This window comes from Falco punctatus (assembly GCF_963210335.1).
Source record: "Falco punctatus genome assembly, contig: scaffold_133, whole genome shotgun sequence".
In the NCBI taxonomy this organism is placed as follows: Eukaryota; Metazoa; Chordata; class Aves; order Falconiformes; family Falconidae; genus Falco; species Falco punctatus.
Genome location: NW_027660265.1, coordinates 64,013 through 84,022, shown reverse-complemented (window position 1 = coordinate 84,022; position 20,010 = coordinate 64,013). Strand labels below are relative to the sequence as shown.

The 20,010-nt window shown below is 43.8% G+C and overlaps 1 long non-coding RNA gene across 1 annotated transcript; it reads right to left on the bottom strand.

Annotated features, from left to right (window-relative positions):
- Positions 1 to 15,061: 15,061 nt before the first annotated feature.
- Positions 15,062 to 18,968, bottom strand: LOC308057312. Its single transcript, XR_013925212.1, has 3 exons — positions 18,807 to 18,968; positions 17,892 to 18,127; positions 15,062 to 17,133 (listed from the first exon to the last, which is right to left on the bottom strand). It is a non-coding gene; the product is annotated as an uncharacterized lncRNA (long non-coding RNA).
- Between the last annotated feature and the right edge of the window lie 1,042 nt (positions 18,969 to 20,010).

Genomic DNA, 20,010 nt, shown 5'->3' with positions numbered 1-20,010 from the left:
TTGTCCACCAAAACAGCTTTACTGGTTTTCCCACCATCATCTTTTTGTTTTGTACTTGAGTTTTATCTTTAGTGCCAATTTTCTCAGCAGTGATTACAGTGCTCTGCATAGAAACAAGCGGAGATTATACAGGCGGAGAAATGAAAGAAGCTGGATTTGAAGTAGTGAAATCCACAAAAAGCAGGAGCAAGCAGAACACAAACCTGTTGAATGTGGACAAAGTCAGGTTTTAGAGCAGTGCCCATTATAGGGAAGTTTTCTCTAACACAGATACAATTATTGTGCATGCCATTCATATTACAAGAAATACTGAGTAATTGTGAGAAAACATTCCCTACCAAGAAATATTTTAGGGCACTAGAATTTCATATGGAAGCTTTCTATCATAAAATGTTATTTTAAAATGTTGGTTCTTGCTTTGGACTTTTGCGCTTAAGTCTTTCGGAACTCTCACTTGTATAATTTCAGACTTCAGCTCTGCTTATGATGCAGATGGAAACCTACCTGTGTGCAGATGAATGCTGTGACGTTTCTGTGAAGCGGCCAGAGTTGCAGGTGGCATATGGCAAGAATCTGCAGTATTTGCACTGATGGAACATGCAGGTGACGTAGTGCCCTCAGATACAGGGGACAGATGGTCAAAATTGCATTTAAAGCAACGTGCATGCAGAAGACCAGGAAAAAACATGCAACAGTGAAAACCTATTTACAACCATTTCAAACCCATTCACAGCATTTCCAATGAATATAACCGGTTCTTGCCAAGTGCCACTTAAATACCACTTCATCTATACCATTTCATGCACACAGACCAGGTTTGGGGGGGTTCTGTTCTGCAGCAAGTTGCAGTGCCGAGCAGAAGCCAGGGCAGGAAGCGATTATGGCTAAAGAGCCGATGCTGATTGGAAGTGTGTGATGCTGCAGAGGAAATGTAACACCGTAGAACCTCAGCTAGTCTGGACATAGATTTCAAAACCAGGGCACATTAAGATGTAAACAGTCAATAGGACCGGGGCCCACCTTTCTCCTAACAATCAGGTCATTAGCAGTAGGAGTGTGCAGAATGATTTCCATGATTAAACTGCAAGTGCAAAATGCATGGAAGTGCGTGCTCATCAACGCTGAGCGGAAACAGCCTTGCTTTTTGCCATGTTTCTTCTCCTGCTTGTTCTAATTCATCCTGGATACAAGAGTCAGGCGTAAGGGCAGCTTATGTCTAGCAAGTGCAAAGAGGCCTTTGAAAAGGCTTAAGATTCTTCTGTGTAACTATACTGGGGAAGCATTGTGAAGAATTGTGCTTCTGATTTTCAAGGTTGCTTCCCCGAAAAGTCATCAGCTCATATTCAATTAAAATTGCCAGGATCTGAGTGAAAAGTGTCTCTGATGAGAAATGGAACAGAATTCAAATATTTGGTAGAGTTAGCTATTGTTATAATGTAAGTGATGATTGTTATATGGGTGAAGGGGACAGCTTCCTTTTTATCTAGAGGTTAACATCTGGCGTAGTTTATAGTATCCATTCAGTAATTTTGAGTGTTATCTAACTTCTGATTCCACCATTTTTTAGAAGTCTGGTCAGTGTAGAAAGCAGTAAGAAAGACAAACTTTAACCTGGGACCCCCTTTTTTTTTTTTTTTTTTTTTTGGTAAGATGTGTATGATGCTCTACAATCACATTGTGTATGTCAGCAGTTTTGCTTTTCTGCAAAGTGCACGTGCCAGTAGAATTACTCATAGCTGAAAGGGAATTGCCAGGCTACCCTACTGCTAATGCCATGCTTCAACACACAGATGTACCCAGGGCAATGCCCTTCATCACCCTGGGCCTTTAAGCAGCTGAGCGTTATTTATGAAAACACTGAAGTTTCCCTGCACTCTTCCATGTACCATCTGAGCCATAGTAACTTATTAAAGTGAAAAACTTCTAGAATGACAAAGGTTCTACTACAGCACCAAGAAAGGCTTAATCAGTGAAGATAATCTAGACATAAGGACGTTTAGGTAAATTGCAAAAGCCAGTGATCCATCGTTTTACCCCTGCACTTCTGGTACATACTTCTCTCTTGTTTGCTCCTGTCTGTATGCCCGTAACATCGACACATCTTGTCTTCCATGTGCAAAATGAAAGCTGGTCTTTCTCACAGTGGCTCGGGCCCCTCATAGGACAGATGGCAAAATACAGGTGCAGGATTTTGTTGCAGGGATGAAGCTGGAATGTAATACAGCCAGTCATTTATAAGGCGAAGATTAAATTCAGCCCATGTTCAAAGTAATTTCTTCCTTGCCCCCAAATAGATGAGCCAAAAAATCCCCCACGTATGTCCTTTTCTTGATGGGAGAAAGCTCAGCGCCATTGTGGATGCCAAGAAACAAACCAGGTTTTAAATCCCAGCTTCTCTGAGATATTGATGTATTTCTGGGAAGCAGCCCTGCAACTCCTGAAAATTAGAGGGCAGCACAAAACAGAGTTTATGAACAGTAAATACAAAGACACATTGTTGATGAGATTGGTCTGAAGAATTATGTGGAAAAGGGAGCTGGAATGGGCCTGTGCGATTTAGGATTCCTTGGTAAATAATTTCTACTGTGGCTACCTAGTTGCTGTGAAAGGACTGTTAGCTTTGTACAGGGTTATTTTTGCCTTGATGCTCCAGAAATAGGTAAGCTTGATGCTGTTTCATGAAGAGCCATTAAAGAGGAGCATTTGAGCTGGGTAAGAACTGTCTATTCATTCCTGCAACAGGGAACGCAGTTTTATGCACAGGATTTTGATAATACAGCCGGAGGTTAAAAGGGAACTTTCTCTAAGGCTATGGCCAATTGGCACTTCACCAGCAAGAAGGTGACTGGCAGTAGTATTCGTGTAGATGCCACGGGTGTTTATAGATGTGAAGGAAGCTTGCTTGTTTGTTTGTTTGTAAAGGTGCCTGGAGCTCCATTCTACATGAAGGTATTGCTGTAGACATCTGGGGGTGGGCCTGTGAGGTGGGAGCAGAACTTGTACTCAGTTTCTACAAATAGAACAGAATTTGCAAGGAAGATAAAAAGTGAAAATTGTCCTTGTTGTTTGTGATACACAGCTGTGCTCAAAAGGCCCAACTAGTGTGTGGTCCAGATTATCCTGAATAAAACATGGACTGTGCTGCTTGTCTTCCTAACAGTCACTGTCCTTGTTGTGCTTATAGCAGTGATTAATAGTAATAACTAATCATTAATAATTCATCATAGTTAATAGGTAGCACAATGATCAGCTATCACAGTAACCTCAGTTAAAGTAGCGCTTATGCTTAGGGAGAGGCGGTACTACCAATGAAAAGCAATTTGCAAATTCAAGGTTGACTGTGTCAAGAAAGACAATTATAAAATCAACTTGATTTGCAGGTGCAAAGAGCCAACACCATCTGCTACTGGCAATATGTAACCAGCGGGCGAGAGGAGGGATAAATCAAACCGATGGTACAGTAAAAGCTGAACAACTGGTTGTCCACCCCTTGTCCTAGGGGCCTTCTCTAGGTACCCTGATACCTCCCAGCACCTGCACCTTGTGCTGCCACGCTGCTGGCTGTCACGTAGAGGAGCTCTGTTTGATGGTGGTTTCCATAGTCTTCTCAAACTAGCTGTGCTAGGAAAAGGCATGCAAAGAAGTTACAATTATAAGCAGATCAAGAAGTTGTCTTTCACACTGCTATTTCTTTAAGCATTCTGTGATGTTAACCTGTTTTAGAAGTGAAAAGAAATCAGTTAGCCAACAGCAATGTTAAGTTAACAGACACTGGTATGAGGAGAGATTGGGACAGCCAAAGGTCGTCTTGCCAATTTCTTGGGGGTTTATGGGTAAATAACGGGTACAAGTGACACAGTGTGAGAAATCTGACCCACATGCATGCTGGAAGGTGTTGAGGCACTGAGGAGTTAAGTCTTGTGTTACGTGAGAAAAGCTGTTCTGCTTGCCTTCACAAAAGAGACAGGGAGACCGTGGTGCAGGTGGGGTGGGACACGGAATAATACCCTGCTCCAGCTGACCCAGGCCCATCAGAGGAGCTGCCAGCTCTTCACAGGCCCATCTGCACCAGCTCAGGGGAGCAGAGAGGCCCAAGGGTGGGCGGGAACCCAAACTAAGGACTCAGAGGAAGGGGCTTGCCAAATCCAGTAGGCTGCTAGAGAGATCCACGCTGTGTGTGCCTGTATCTATAGGTATCTCCGTCTGCAGACACATCTGCGTGCACATATCTTTGTATATAGAGCTATACGTGTTTCTGCACTGTCACATCCTCAACAGCCTGCTGGATTTAGCAGTAGAATGCCTGACACTGTGGTCTGGAGCTGAAGGTGTGATGGATAGGAAAGAAACCAAAGCTCACGTTAGAGAAAAAGCTCCACTAATAGGCATAGTTGAAGAGATGTGGTTTGGTAGTGGGAAACATCTCTTGGCATGCTGGTTGTTCAAAGTCTCATACATTTCTGCCTTGCTTAAGAAAGGCATCCTTTGTCTGAACTCCTTGCTCTGGAGTGCAAGGAACACTGGCAGTGGGGTGCAGGGAGAAGCTGAAATTCCCTTGGTCACATGCAATTTGCCTGCACTGTTTGCGTTGTACAGACAAAATGAAAAAAAACCCAAAACAACCAACCCTCAGCATGCCCTCGCTGTGTGCGAATAGCGCGTGGTCAGGTACTACGATGCTAGGTAACTGGTCCAGACGCTTAGACAGAAATTATGCAAGATAGACACCTGCACAGAAGATCAGTTCCCTGTTTTATGGAACAGGATACAGCTCTGCTTCAGCATAGTGAGCTCGGGTATTGCCAGATGTGTTAGCAGCACGTCCTGGTTTCAGCTGGGATGGCGTTAATTACCTTCTTAGGGGCTAGCGCAGTGCTGTCTTTTGGCTTTGGTGTGAGGCACTGCAGTTCCTCAGGCCTCGCTAGCAAAAAGGCTGGAGGGGCGCAAGGGCTGGGGAGGGGAGACTGCCAGGTCCGCTGACCCGAACCAACCGCAGAGGTGTTCCATGCCATGGGACGGCACGCCTGCTCTCTGTGTACCTGGGGGCTGGCTGGGCAGGGGGCTTGTTGCCTGGGGACTGGCTGGGCATCAGCCGGTGGGCGGCCAGCAGCTGCGTTGTGCACCACGTGCTTCTTTCTTCCTTTCCCTCTCCCTTTTCATTATAACTATTATTGTCACTGTTGTTGCTATTCTTCCATTTTTATTCTGTTTCAATTATTAAATTGTTCTTACCTCAGCCTTTGAGTTTTGCGTTCCTTTCCAGCTCTCCCCATCCCTCTGGCTGAGGGGGGAGCGAGCGAGCAGCTGCGTGGCACTGGGTTACCAGCCGGGGTTAAACCACGACACCGCACCACTTGCAGGGTAGTGGGGGCTGTTTCCAACAAGCAGCAAGGAGCAGCCACCCACATTTGAGAGCAGGTTTCTCACTGGCAACCAGAAAACAGACACGTCATCGCTGCAGTGAATGACTGGACCGGGCTTTCCCTCGCTGCTGTGCTCGATGTTAACGCTGGTTTGCCCAGCAGCCAGTAACCTCCGCTTCTCGCTGGGAGCCAGCAGTAAAGCAGCATTTACCACTGGCTTTTCTAGGCACACAGAACGTGCAGCTGCTTTGTTTTCAGTCACAAGTGCTTTATCTCTATACCCAGGGAAGTGTGGCGAGGGGTACCTCTGAGGTAAAGGCAGGATGAAAACAGGACACAGGCGGTCAGCGTGCTTATAGGGTACCAGAGTTATGTTCCCTCTGCAGAGCATCAGTGGAGCGCAGTGGCAGCGATCAGCAATGAATTATAAGCAAAAGCCTGGATGTTTCAGAGGTCAGGACTCACTGGGAAGACATACTAGTGCTGCAGCAGCACTATTCAACCACTACTCTGCCAATGAATAACTGAAAAACTAATGTTTTGTAGCCACCATTCAACATGGTATTTGGAAGACAGCAAAACCTGGGAAACTCCTGACACATTTGCTCATGAGGAAAAAGCAACTGGCATAATAAGATTTTCTGAAACAGAGTTGTTTATTCCATACAACTGATTGCAAAGATCTGCAACCTGCTTGTAGCTACTGACCCCAAAGGGTTTCTAATGTACCTGAGCAAAGAAATCAAGAAACACGCTTGCTTTCTTCTTTGGAAAGAGATCAGGAAGTTCCTGAACCTGAACTTGACTGTTCGGGCACAAGCCAGAGAAAGCCTTGCTAAAGTCAAGGTAAGCAACACGCACTGCTCTTCCTCTGTCCACTCAGTTACTCAAACATCGCTAGAGAGGTACCAGGTCAGTGTGGCATGATTTCACCCTTTGCAAACCCATGCTGACTCCTCCCTACCAACTTATTGTCCCCAGCATCTTTGGAAACAGCTCCCAGAGTACGTGCTCCGCCACCTTCCCAGGCAGCACGGTGAGGCTGCAGTTCCCAGCTCCTCGGTCTTGCCCTTCTTGAAGATGGGACAGACATTCCCTGTCTTCCAGGCCTCAGAGCCTCCCCTAAGTGCCATGCCCTCTCCTGCTTCATCAGGAGTGTCCCCACAGTGACACTGGGGATGGACTTTCGAGTGCAGGAATTGCCTGGACTTCTCTGTACCCCCTCACGCCTCATCATAACTGCTATCAATGCCGGTTATGGCAAATGCCAACACCGAATTTCTGTTCTGCTGCTCCACCAGCCAAGAGCTCTCCCCTCTCACTAAGAGCTGGCGGCAGAGAGCGGTGAGGAAACTTGAGCACAGGTCACGTCTGAGTTTATCACAGTGACTGACAACACAACGTGAATGTCAAGATGTTCTGTCCCTGTTTCCTCTGTGCAGAGACACTAGAAAGTAGCAAAAGCTGAACTTCTCTTTGACCACTCTGGTGCAGGCTGGAGAAATTTCGTTACACCTTTTTCCTTTGCAGGGGATCAAAACCTGTGGGATTTCCCAGCGTTTCACAGCCACCAGAAGCTCACCTGCTACCTTCTGCCCAAACCACAAGGAGGATTGCTCTAAAATACAGGGAAAGTCTGGGAACTGATCTTAACACGATTGTGGAAAAGGACATACACACATGCTGGCCTTTTGCCTGGCCTCCAGGACAGGCTGAAGGCGCAGCGGTGAACAGAGCTGAAAGGAGCAGAGCGCTCTGAAGAGCTGTACGGTTAGGGAAAGGGGTAGAAAGCGATGTCAAGAAGGGAAACGATAAAACAAAGACATATATTAGATGACAAAGTTTATTAAATTTCAAGCTGAAACAGAATATCTGGAATTAAATACAGTATATTAACTTCAAAAATATGTATTCATATAAAAAGGAACAGCGTCACATCAACATTCATTGCTTTCCTCACTGCCTGTTAACTCAAGTCCTTGAATTAGTGGGTAAAACCCCCAGATTTTTCCAGTCTTAATTGATCTCGGGACAACCATTCTTCCTTTCCCAGAACTGGGACTTTGTTCTGTCATCTTCTGATCACTACTGACTTCTGTGGACAGGAAATGACAACACAGATCTTCAGCAACAGGTAACTCCCTGAAATAAGTAAAACTGCTTCTTTTATTGACACAAATGTCCCAGAACACTGGCTACCATCTGGGCTACAGCCACCACATCATCAGCTGCTAGCAGCAACAAAAAGATTGGCTGTCCTATCATACAAGGTTTGGAAAGTACTGAGGAGACTGGAAGTTAATATTTTAACATTCATTTTTCCCGCACATGAAGTGTTTCAGGTACAGCACAGCTGCTGATGTAGTAACTGGGGATGTCTACAGCTGCAGCGACCTTTAATACGAACCCCAAGATGAATACCGTGAGGGGCCATGGGCACAAACTGAAACACAGAGGGTCGGGGCTGAACATCAGGAAATGCTTCTTTCCGATCAGGGTGACTGGGCACTGGCACAGGCTGCCCATGGAGGCTCCATCCTGGGAGATACTCAAAAGCCAGCATGGTCCTGGGCAACCAGCTCTGGGTGGTCTTCCCTGAGCAGGGGAGCTAGAACGGATGACCTCCAGAGGTCCCTTCCAACCTCACCCGTTCTGTGGTTCTGTGATCCAAAACAAACATACCAAACCCACCACATAACTCTCTTGGCACTGCTACACACTCACAGTAATGGTAAACCTAAGGCGCATAAGGTGACAGCAACGTAAAGTGCCCTGTCCTCCAGCATGACCACTGGTAAAGATTTCACTTTATCGGCAGAAACAGTCACGGCATCTGGACTGAAGCAGCAGACTCAAGTCACATCAAACGATGTCCTAAGCATTAAAGTAACACTGGAAACATTAAAAACACATAGGGTGAAAGGATTAAGCAGAACAAAGGGAATGCTTTTGTTAAAACACAGAACATCAGTGGAGAAAAAATAATGCATCTACCTTAATAAGAAACATTCTGACAATTCTGTCACGCTCAAGAATCAAGGTGAGTCATTCTGCTAGTCAGAAAAAAATAGGTGTGCTTCTTAGAGTGAGTGCAAAATGTATCAATAAACCAACAGGCAAGTGCAATGTGCTTGACATCCATTTAATAGAATTCACATTCGGACTGCAATAAACACATTTTCACATCTGAACTGTGGGATGAGAAACTATAGACGCGCTATGTAAACAAAATCCTTTCCAGAGCTTTTTTCCCAGCATTTTGTTCAAATCAGGTAATTTTTGGTTAAAACATCGTGGTACTCCTGTACTGCCCTGCAAAGGGGATCCTGGTCAACGTGGATACTTTTTGAAGATCCATCGGAAAATACCATGGGAGAAGCTCCAGCAGATCCAGCTTCAAGTTCAGCAGTGGCTAGGGAGAAGAGAAACAAGATTCCGGTGTTGCTTTTACACTAGACAGGGCCAAATCAGTCACTATGAAAACATCATGGATAACTGGAGAGACTATAATCCAGAAAGAGATTTAAAAACTTCCAAGGGATCGTAACAATCAAAGGGCTACGCACAAAGGAAGAAACAATCTTTTTCCACATTTGCTTACCAGTCAACAGTATTTCTAAAGCCAGTGAAAGAAATTCTATAGGCTACACAGCGAACATCTTCAGGGAATCCACAAATGACTCCTGCTTACACCAGTGCTAAACTAAGCCCCCCTGCAGATCTCTCGAACCTCCAGTATCTGTTTTCCTTGAATGTTCAAAGCAGTGATTTATTGGAACTCTACTCCTAAAAACCAGCTTCTGCCTTCTCTGTGACAAACTTAAAAAGAATCCGCCGGTGAAAACGCAAACACCTTTGCAATGCAGTCAGGCCAGGACAAGTCTCCTAGCCTGGCACTTTCTTTGAGGGGCGTCTTTGTAACTCACCCTGGCAAAACCCTCTTTCCTCCACAAAAACACATACTCAATGACAGCAAGCCCACCTTTCCTGTTCTTCTCCAGCCACATTTTTCAGACAAGGTCCTGAAACCAAACGCACTCTATGACACCTAGCAGATGCACAGTCAGGTTCAAAATGCACACGGATGAAATGCAACGGCTTTGTGTCCATTCAGACACACGGAACGAGCTGTGAAGCTACAGCTGAACACTCTCTGTATTACTAAAAGCATGCAGGAACAGAAGGAAATTCTTGCAGGGGCCACCTGCTTTGAAATAGCACCAGTCACTGCAAAGCAAAGCAGTGACTCTGGAGGAACGACTACCCTGAAACAGGTGGAATTCCGCTTTTGACACCTGGCCTCATATTATAGAGCATGTTTCATGCTATGTGTTAAAAGCATTCAACTCATCTTATGTTTGCCTAAGTGCTACTAAATCATTTTTTCCTAAAGAAAGGGTATCTTTCATCACTGATTATATTTTTCTTGCTTATTCAAAAAAGACTGCAACATAAGCTACAAATACAAGCAATGAATAAGAAATAGCAAAAAACCAAGGTCCAACAGCAGAGAATGTGCACGGTATGATTTAGTGCGGAATGCAACTGATGCACATGGAAGAAGCAGTGATGGCTGAAGTCTATAAACATCTTCTCTCGGGGCTTCTTTTATGTTTGATGTTTGTGCTCAAGGATTCACTCTAGAAAAACGTGACTTCAGCTTAAGCCAAGTGCACCCGTGTAGAGGAAGTGGGTTAGTTTTCTCTGCACTTGTCTTTTTCAGGCAACTGCATAACATTCTACACAATCTTTTGGTAAGCTGGAAGTTTTCACATTCAAGTCTAAACTGGAAAGCTAGCAGAAAAACCTCCCTGTGCTTAGCACAGGAACTTCACAGCTTTCAAGCCATTATGTTCAAGAGTAGGAACACTCCTCTTTTTCCTTAAAAATGCCCCTAACATAGTGACACATTACCTTGTTTAAGTTCTTTAGCGATTTTTTCATCTAGTTCCTGCCATACCTAGAATTATACAGAAAATACAGTTAATATTTTAACAGTTACGTTTTTCTAATATTAAACTTCTAAAACATTCTTAAAATCCACACATAATGAGAGAAAACCTAAAAATATAATTCCAAGTAGACACATCTTGGTTTGGGGTTTGATTTCTACTGAAGAGAAACTTTTGGTCCGTCGGGCTGCAGCTGCCTCATTGCTCAGCAACGTTAACAAAACAATTTGTAACTCACCAGCTGGATTATTACTGGGCATTTAACAAAATACACAGGAAGAAAGCAAGAAAGCCTAGCGCAGTTATTGCAGTGAAGGTATGGCTGAAGTTTATCATCAAACACACAAACAGAATGTCAGCTACATGCCGAGATAGGTACAAATGCCACCCACAGGGACAAATCAGCCAGTTGAGGCTGGCTTCTGCAACTTCACAGAGAGAAGAGCTGCACCAGCAGCTGCTGCAGGATTGACATACACCATTTGTATAGAAAAAAGCGTGTGCCAATATTCTTCTTTTCTCCACCTTAAGATGGGAAATTGAAAGAGCTCCTACAGATGATGCCAAAACTTCTTTATTGTTATTGCAAATACCACGACACGCATTTATAAAAACATAAAATCACACACAATTTTTTCTTGCAAACTGTGTACTAAGAAAAGATAACCACAGCTACAGCTTCTACGCAGCGAGTGCTGTGGGGTTTATTATGTAGCTGGAATCAGCCTGGATCACTACAAAGGAGCACTTACGCCTCTTCTCCCCTAGAATGTGGGTATTGTTACCAATTATTATTGTTACCAATTATTGTTACCAATATTCTCACTTATGATTCTGCCTTCAGAAGCCTTCACAAGAAGGAATCACATCTCTTAATTTAAGAGTCACAGTCCAAGCGCTATATGCTGCTGTTTACATTTGATGATACCTGCTACTCCTACATTTTTTCCATCAAATTTGTGACACACAGAAGTGAATTTCCAAACAGATATCATACAGCTTCCAGGGCTACGATGGCCATGAAGATGCTGCAGGGCTTGGACCTCGTGAGCTATATGGAGAGGCTGAGAGCTGCAACTGTTTCTTTACTGGAGAACAGGAAAACTCAGAGGGACCTTATCTATGTGTATAAATACCTGGTGGGGGGAGTACAGAAGATGGAGCCAGACTCTTCTCAGCCGTGCCACGCAAAAGAACAAGAGGAATAGGCACAAATCCAGATAGAGGAAATTTTAACACAAGGATTTTTACAATTATTATTTTTAAAAAAATTGTAAGCATGGACAGACACTGGAACAAGTTGCCAGAAAAGGTTGTGGAGTGTCCATCCTTGGAGATGTATAACACTTGGCTGACAGAACAGTGACAAAACCTGCTGTGGCTGACCCTGCTTTGAGCAGGGGTGACGTTGGACTAGATCATCTCTAGAGGCCCCTTCCCCTCACTCATTCTGCGACTCTCTTGATTTTAGTACTGAATTCCTGGGGGAAGGAGCATTTATTTTATGAAATGAGCAGACCCACCTAGCAGCATAACAACAACAAGAAGAACGGAAACACTGCACAGGGTACTCAACAGGACACAGAGAGCAAGAGCCTCAGGAAGGAAACCACTCTGCTTACCCTCACAAAAGGAGCAGTAACAGGCAGTAACTGCAAGGGTCAAAGGAGCAGGGCTGTAAACCAGCGAAGTGGAGGGAAGGGCTCTCTCTCCAGGAACACAGGGAAAGCTGGGACCAAAATCACCAGATCCTGCAGGAGAAGCACCACTCCGTGATACTTCATTGAAATACTCTGTGCCAACAGAGCTGCATGAACAATGGAAAAGGACCCCCCAAATCTCTAATTGTTTTCCAGCAGGTACAAGCAGAAGCAAAATTCCGGGGAGAAAGGACCCCCTAACTCCTGAGACGAGACACAGGTAACAGAAAGAAGCAGGAAAACTAATGCCTAGACCAAAATACGGCCCAAACCCAGGACCAATCCCAAGCAAAGTCGTAGTAGTTAGTGGTGTTAGAAGAAACCACTTTCCCTGGTTTCCTGAGTCTTCACAATGACTAGAAGGTCCACAGGACCCTCCGCAACATGTACAAATCAATCAAGAGAAGAAAAAGGTCTTGTTTTCCTCTTATTCATTCCATCAATGTCTTTGTGATTCTCATCCATGTCTGAGGGAAGAGAAATAGGTGGAAATAAAGCCAACACACTGATTTCTGAAAAGGGAATGAATGAAGAGCCAGGCAAAATACACCTCCGAGGACCTTAACTTGCCTCCACTTTTCTCCTTCCCCCCAAACCCCTGGGAAAGTCATCACAGCTGAGTGTCCCAAACCTCCTGAGCAGGTACTTCTCACCTCACTGCACATCTCTTCAGGCGGTAACACACCAGGTGTTCATTTGCAGCAGGCACCTTCTCAACAGTTCTTTTTCAGAAAGTGGTGTTGACTTACTACTTATCCACACAGGCTGCTTTAGCACAGAGTAAGCTGGATCCTGTAAGACTCCGTGAGATGATGCTCCGAGTCTGGAGTACCGTACTGTTCTGAAGTTGAGTTCCTAGACACAACTGCTGCGACCACCAAGAACTTTTTGTATATCAGAAGTGGCAAGGAGGGTAAACCAGCCTACTCCTAGAGCTCAAAGTTCCATTATAACAGATTAAATCCATAGACTATCATCTCACAGATGGTTAACTACCACAGAAGCCATTGCATTACATCTCACAGATGGTTAACTACCACAGAAGCCATTGCATTACAAATACATAAAGCAGAGAAGTCCCCTGCAGCAGTCATTCTTTCACTTGGACAAACTAAAGTTCAAAATATGTGCAGTGTTAGGAAAATGTGAATACATCAGTAAGTTTTAATCAAAACCTAACAGCATAAACAACATTTCCAGTATAAAATACCATCCCAACATTAAACAATGCTGGCTGCAAACCTTGCCATGTATCTGGCTGCAGAGAAGAGAGACGGACAGATTTTTGATGAAGGAGCTGAAGAAGAAAGAAAAACGGCCTGAAGTTCACAGGTCTTCAGTGAGAAACAAGAACGTGGCCTACATGTAAATGAAGCAAGTAAAAAAGCTAACAACAAAGACTGCTACAAGAGTGCAGAAAGCCAAATCAGAAATGGAACAGAAATTGGAAGATGAAGTAGGAAGCAGACATTTCCCTTCCCACATTAAACTGGTTTCATTTATCCACTGATTCACCCTGGTTGCAGAGTTCACTGTTCTTGTCTGTCAAGACACCCATGTTCATTTTCACCAGCCTTTGGCACAGCTCTGAGGATTTAAGCTTGACATTTGTTAAACCTAACAACAGGACTCCAGTCCCAAAACCTCCTTGCAGCACTTGCAGGAGACATTCCTTGCCTTAGTCTATGGACTAAGGGAGCAGGTCTGAAATACTGAATTGCTAGTTGCTACAGTCACTGTCTAATTACATGCACAGAATTTGTCAAGTACTTGTAATTTATTCCACATTACTGAAGCTCTAATACAAATAAAAACCACCAAAAAACCCCAAAGACATTGCATGTGATTGGGATTCTACTGGTTAATAAGCTTGTGCCAATATGAACTTTTTTTGTATTTTTAAAGATCCTTTTGCACTTCAAGGTTATTCATTTCTGTAGCGTATATATTTGATAAAGGGGAAGGGGCTATACTGTAATGGAACACATTTCTTTATGCTTTTTTAAGAATAACACGCTCATTTTTTTGCTGAACTTGTGATATGACCATCTTCAACATGTACGGCTCTATGTGTAATCACTGATAGTCATGCCTCATGTTTAGGAAAACGGTGCAATCTTTCAAGCCTTTAAACACCAAATTCCTTAGTTAAGTCTAAAGGAGAAACTGTGTCCACTTGCTAGTGGAGCACTTCTTCCTCTTGTCAGCATCATTTACCAGGTTTTCTTCCAACAGCTGCAGGACCAATGATTACCATCATTTTGAATAATAGCAGTGTGAACTATTTTCACCTCTTTGCCCCTGAAGCTATTTCAAAGCTTCTGCACAAACAAAATTTACACAAACATCTTCCTCTTCAGAATGGCTGGCATGTTCCCTACTTCCAATAGCCTTTCTCACCTTGAGGAAGCTACTACAAGGAACACCAAATCTGCAGAGAGCTTTGACTAAAAAAAGAAGCCTCAAAGGACTGCCTGAGGCACACTGCAATTTCAGCTTCTTAACTCCCCATCATTTAGAGCTTCAGTGGCAGAAGCATTTGTCATCTCCAGCCAAGGCAGCACTGCGCATCCTGAATTTAAAGGCAAGGCAAATTCTGTAGAAAGGAACCAGGTTAGTGGGAAAACAAAACTGAGGCATAACTGAAGTAAACAGTGAAGTGAAGAAAAGGCTTAGAGTCAGAGAAATTCTTCTGTTTTGAAACAGTCTGGTGAACAGACAGAATACCAGGCAGCACAACCAGCAAAGCATTTCAAAATAGACTAAAACTATAATCTCTGATTTCTTCCCTCATGCTCCAACTTGCCTCCTGAATGGCACGGGACTCCTGCGGAAATGACAGCACAGACTGTGCATCTGGTGATTTTGCACTTGGAAACTGATTGAGATTTGCCACCCGTTATTGTATGCAGAGGGATACATGCAGTTTTTCCCTTTTGTTACTTCCCGACTTCAAAGTCTTACGTTCCAATTCAATCCTCTTTTCTCAGATGCATGTTATGCACATGACATACTGCACCCGACTGAGAACAATTAAACCCGCAGTTCTAAGTGAAATACTCACCTAGTCCTCCAGCAACTACTGCACCTCTGAGAACTCAGTTCCTTTCTTCTGAAGGACTCCAGAGAAGATCAGGTTTTAAGACTTCCCTGAATACACTGAACGTCAGGTGACTTGAGGCTACAAGCAGTGCCACTACAACTAGTCTCAGTTGTTCCCTAACTGGTGATTACAGGAAGAAATATCATAAAGAGATGTGCAGCTGGATTTAGTAACAGGGAGGTTATTCTTTTTTTCCTGTTTCTTCTTCAAAAAAAGAAACCACAACTGTTAAACCCTTTTCTTTTAAACTAGGACAGCTTTTTTCCTAGAAGTGGGATGGTTTCCTCCTTTGCCTTTTTCTTCTTGTAACATCTCGCTCCCATCTCTCTCTCTTTTCCCCCTGCCCTCACGTGCTCCCTGCTCCCTGTCCCTCTTGTTCCCTTGTCCTGGCTTTCTCCTTACTTCAGTTTTGCAGTGGATCCCTGAATTTCGCCTCCTTTCTGCTGCTTGCGTGCAGAATAATCCCTGCAGGTGGTACAGTACTAATTGCCTCCCACGTTCTTTAGGTAGTGTTTTGTCCGCCCCTCTGACACAAAAAACACATTCACAATGATACAGAAAAGTTCATCTCTTAACTGCCGCTGCTACGCATTACCTACACACTGCTTTGTCTATTTTTGTTTTGTTGTTTGGTTTGGTTTTTTTCTTTTTCTTAAACCAGGTGCAGTATGTAGACACGTTATTTTAAATGGATTCTTTCCAGTGTAGGTGGGACCACTGAACCAGGGGAAGGCTTAAAAGTGACCAAATGCTTCTCACATTCATTCAACAACAGAATATGCGAGGGACAGACACTGACTGAACAGGCAAGCTTGCCCATGCCTCAGTCCTATGCTAGGTGGGAAACGGATAACAACGACTGACATCTGTTTCCAACTCTCATGATACCACGTTTACCATTCTGTAAGGGATGTGCTATCATGCTGACTGCTAATTACAGGGCATATTTTGACCAGAGGTACGCAGAGGTTGCAGCTTTTTACCAAATTAGAAAGCTCTGTAGACTTCCTGAGGAGCAGTTACATATAACACCACATAGCAGGACCCACAAAATCAAATGCCTCCTAGGCATAGCATACGTCCCGCACTCAAGTGAGAAGTTACATGTCCTGTTCATACCATCCTTTTGTTGAAGCATCCCTTTGTTGGTATTGTACTAAAACAAGTTCTGGTGAAGAAACTGCTAGCATGAACATCAGTGAAGGAGGAAAAGGTGTCTCAAACAAAGATGTCTGATGGGATTTTGCACTCATCATAAAGTTAGGTGTTTTAAAAAAGGTCATCCACAGAATGGCTTGGGTTGGAAGGGACCTTAAAGATCATCCAGTTCCAAGCCCCCTGCCATGGGCAGGGACACCTTCCACTAGACCGGGTTGCTCCAAGCCCCACCCAGCCTGGCCTTGAGCACTGCCAGGGATGGGGCATCCGCATTAAATTTTACTGAAGAGCTTATTTGGGAGCTTCCTATGCCACAGTATTCTTCATCACAGTTTCTCTTGCAAAAGAGAACTTGCAAAAAAAACCAAAACTGTTACGCAGTTCATCATTTAGAACTCAGTATTTTTTGGTCTTTGAGCACTTCTGGAGATTTGTATAACCCTGATGACCAGAAGTCTTCGTTTCTACCACCTAGTTGTGTACTGTTTTGATGAGCAATTTGGTTTAGCATATTAGAGCATATGGTTTGGAACTAGAAATGGATTCTAACTTTAGACTGAAAAGCACAACCTTGCTTACAGATACTCTTCAACACTAGTTGAGAACAGTATTTAAAAACGCTTACCTTAGCCACATAGGCTTCAACTCTGTTTCTTGATGGTAACGTATTCACGGTTGGGGTTAGGAAGCTTCCTCCTAGATTTAGACTTCTATTCAGTGCCAGATCGTTGCTAGTATGTCCCAGTTCAGTTGAATACAGAACTGGACCACTGACAGCGCTGCTTGCAATTAAAGGTTTGCTTCTATGGCACTCCTGAAGGAGCTTAGCGTTGGCTTCTGCTCGTCTCTCATTAGCTCTGAAACATTCAGAAGCATACAAAGAATTATCTTTGGGAATAACACCTCCGCAAAGTTACCCTCCAGGTCTTTGACTATTATTTGACTTCTGAAAGTGGAAGGGATTAAGAGAGTCCAAAAAAACCGTCCATAATTTGATCTGAGGTTTTTTGAAGAGCCTATTTCTAGGTAGCCACACTACCTGCAAGAAGCAGCAAGAGTTAACCAATACTTTGGACTTCTCAGCATTAAGGCCTCAAAGCAGTCTGTGCACACCGTGTGTTTACATAGCTCTTCCTGAAAGGTACATCACCTGCATAAGAACTCTGGGCTACCCTTCCTTTCCCAAAGAAAGCTGAAACCTATGACATGCGGCTAAAATGGAAGCCAAAAGATTTTTGTTGTTCTTCTTCATAGCATCAAATGCCGTTCTCTGAAGGGCCTATCCTTATTCAAGCAGTAAAGGACATGACATTATCTTTTCTGCCATACTTAGAGTAAGAAGAGGAGATTAGAGACTGGCAAAAAGGCTGCCTGTTAAAACAAACTCAACTTCAAAAATATCCTATTAACACCCATGATCGGTGGTGTTACTGCTGGAACACTGAAGAGAAATGAAGATAGTTCCAATGAACAGGGGGGAGCCTTAAGGTACTTTCATCACAAATATGCTATCTTACGCATAATGCTGACCAGATGTAGAAAAGGTATTTAACGAAGAAAACTGCTTGAGGAAGAAGTAGTATCTTATTATCACCACAAAAATGCATGGACTTACCCTTCCAGTTTATTTCCTAGGCATCTTCCATTTTTAACTTCCTCCAGGTACAGGTCTTTGTACTTTTCCGCTTCTGCCTGTGCGGATTCTTTTTGAAAAATACTGTCTCGTTGGGTATTTTTTATCCTGTCCAATTCACGTTCGAGGTCTCCAATTCTGTGTTCTAGCTGGTTTGTCAGCAAAGCATGACGACTGGCTCTGATTTGTTCTAATCTGTCCTGGGAGGCTGCCTGCATCTGAAGTAGACACACACTTTCAACCACCGCAAAGAAAAAGAGAACTCTCCTCGCCAGTCAATTGCGTGCACCCAATTTCAAGGGCCCAGCTCTATTCAGCAAGGCAACTGTGCCTCCTCACTGCCATCAGCGACCAGGGCACAACCCTGGAACTACCACACCAAATGATTCTTTTCATTCAGAAAGAACTCCCATCTTAGCACTATTACTCATCAAAGCTACTGATGGAAGAACACTATCTCTGTAGGACAGGGCATAGCATTCCTCAAAGAAATTATGGAGATGCGGCACCCCCAGCCCCCACCCTGCAGCTTTGGTGACTTCTTTTCTGAGCGTTGCCCCTTGTGCAATGACTAAGGAAGATGTGTATGCCTGGCTGTGACAACTCTAAGTTGCAATACCCATTCAAGGATAAACAATGAGAACAGACCAGTGGACAGTGATACCCCTCCAAGAACTGCAAAATGAAAATCTACCTTGGCAAGTTTTTGATTCAGGGCCTGCAGGCACACTGCACGCACATGAAAGCATCTTGCCCAACCATATTCCCTTCTCCCACTGCCCTTCAGGAAAAACAGAAGTACAGCGTAACACATGGAATCAGGCACCACCCCCCGCCCCTATAAAATGACAACCAAAACAGAAGTCTATAACAGACACACATAAGAAATTAACTTACCTGCAAAATCAGATTGACTTCTTGCAGTTTTTGTCTTATTTCTTGTTCAGCTCACTCTTCCACCTCTCTTTTGTATTGTTCTATTTGGCTGCGATCCACCATGTTAGTCTCCATATGGTGTTTGAGGTTAGCCACCTCTTCTTTCAGCTGGCTTTTGCTCTTTTCCAGTTTCTCATGGCTCCCACGCATGGTGGACAACTCTCGCAAATCATGATTTTGTGCTTCTAGCTGCATGCCTTTTTTAGACTATCTCCAGCTGCTGGGAAAGTTCATCGACCTGTAGACAGGAAAGGGGAAAAAACAGGGAACTCAGAGGGATCTAAAAAGTCAAATCTGTGAAAATTGGTAAAGGAGGTAAAGTCTTGGCCATCAAGACTATTTATCATCTGCTGATTCACTTTTGTTTTAACACTGAAACCAGGCTCTTCTTTTAAAACAAGAACAGCTTTCACATCATTTCTGACAGCATTCCTCAGGTTCCCATCCTTCCTCAGTTCTGCAGTGGGTCACAGACCAAGAGGTACCAAACCAGCGGCATTACACCCGCAGGGCTAGGCTGAAAAGCACTAGGGCTATTCTTCTGCGAGATGTTCATACGATCATAGGAAATCAAACACACCCATACCCAGTTACATCGCAGCCACATTCTGGTTTCATCAGAAAAAAACCCATGTATCATGCTTCAGAGGAACTGTCACATGCTGTCACACGGTCAAAGCTTCGTCACAGAACTGACAAGGCAAGAAACAGATACCCTTTCCTTCCATTACGCTAATAGATCTGGAAGTAGTAGTTCAGAACACCACTTTTGCAGCAGTGGTGGCAGAAGACAGTCTCTTTAGGTCAAAGCTACGGTTTGTTTTCAAAAGATTTCCAGGAAATAATCAGAGTTCCCATAGGTCCCAATGGTCAACTACAGCTTCTATCCCCTTCTTTCCCCCTCCAGAAACATCCATCGTCTATACCTATTAACCATAAAACATGATATCCCATCATCTTTTATTTTTTAAAAAGAGGGGGAAACCACCAGAGTCAACACTTGAAAGTCTCTAAAATACGTAGAAACTTTACACTTATTTAAAATTGCCCAAACGTAATTCCATTCCCTGTCATTCAAAATAACTCTTCCAACAGGAACAAAAATATGCTGCTAACCTGTGAACTACAAATGAGCCACTCTCAAGGCAGTTGACTCATTCTACAA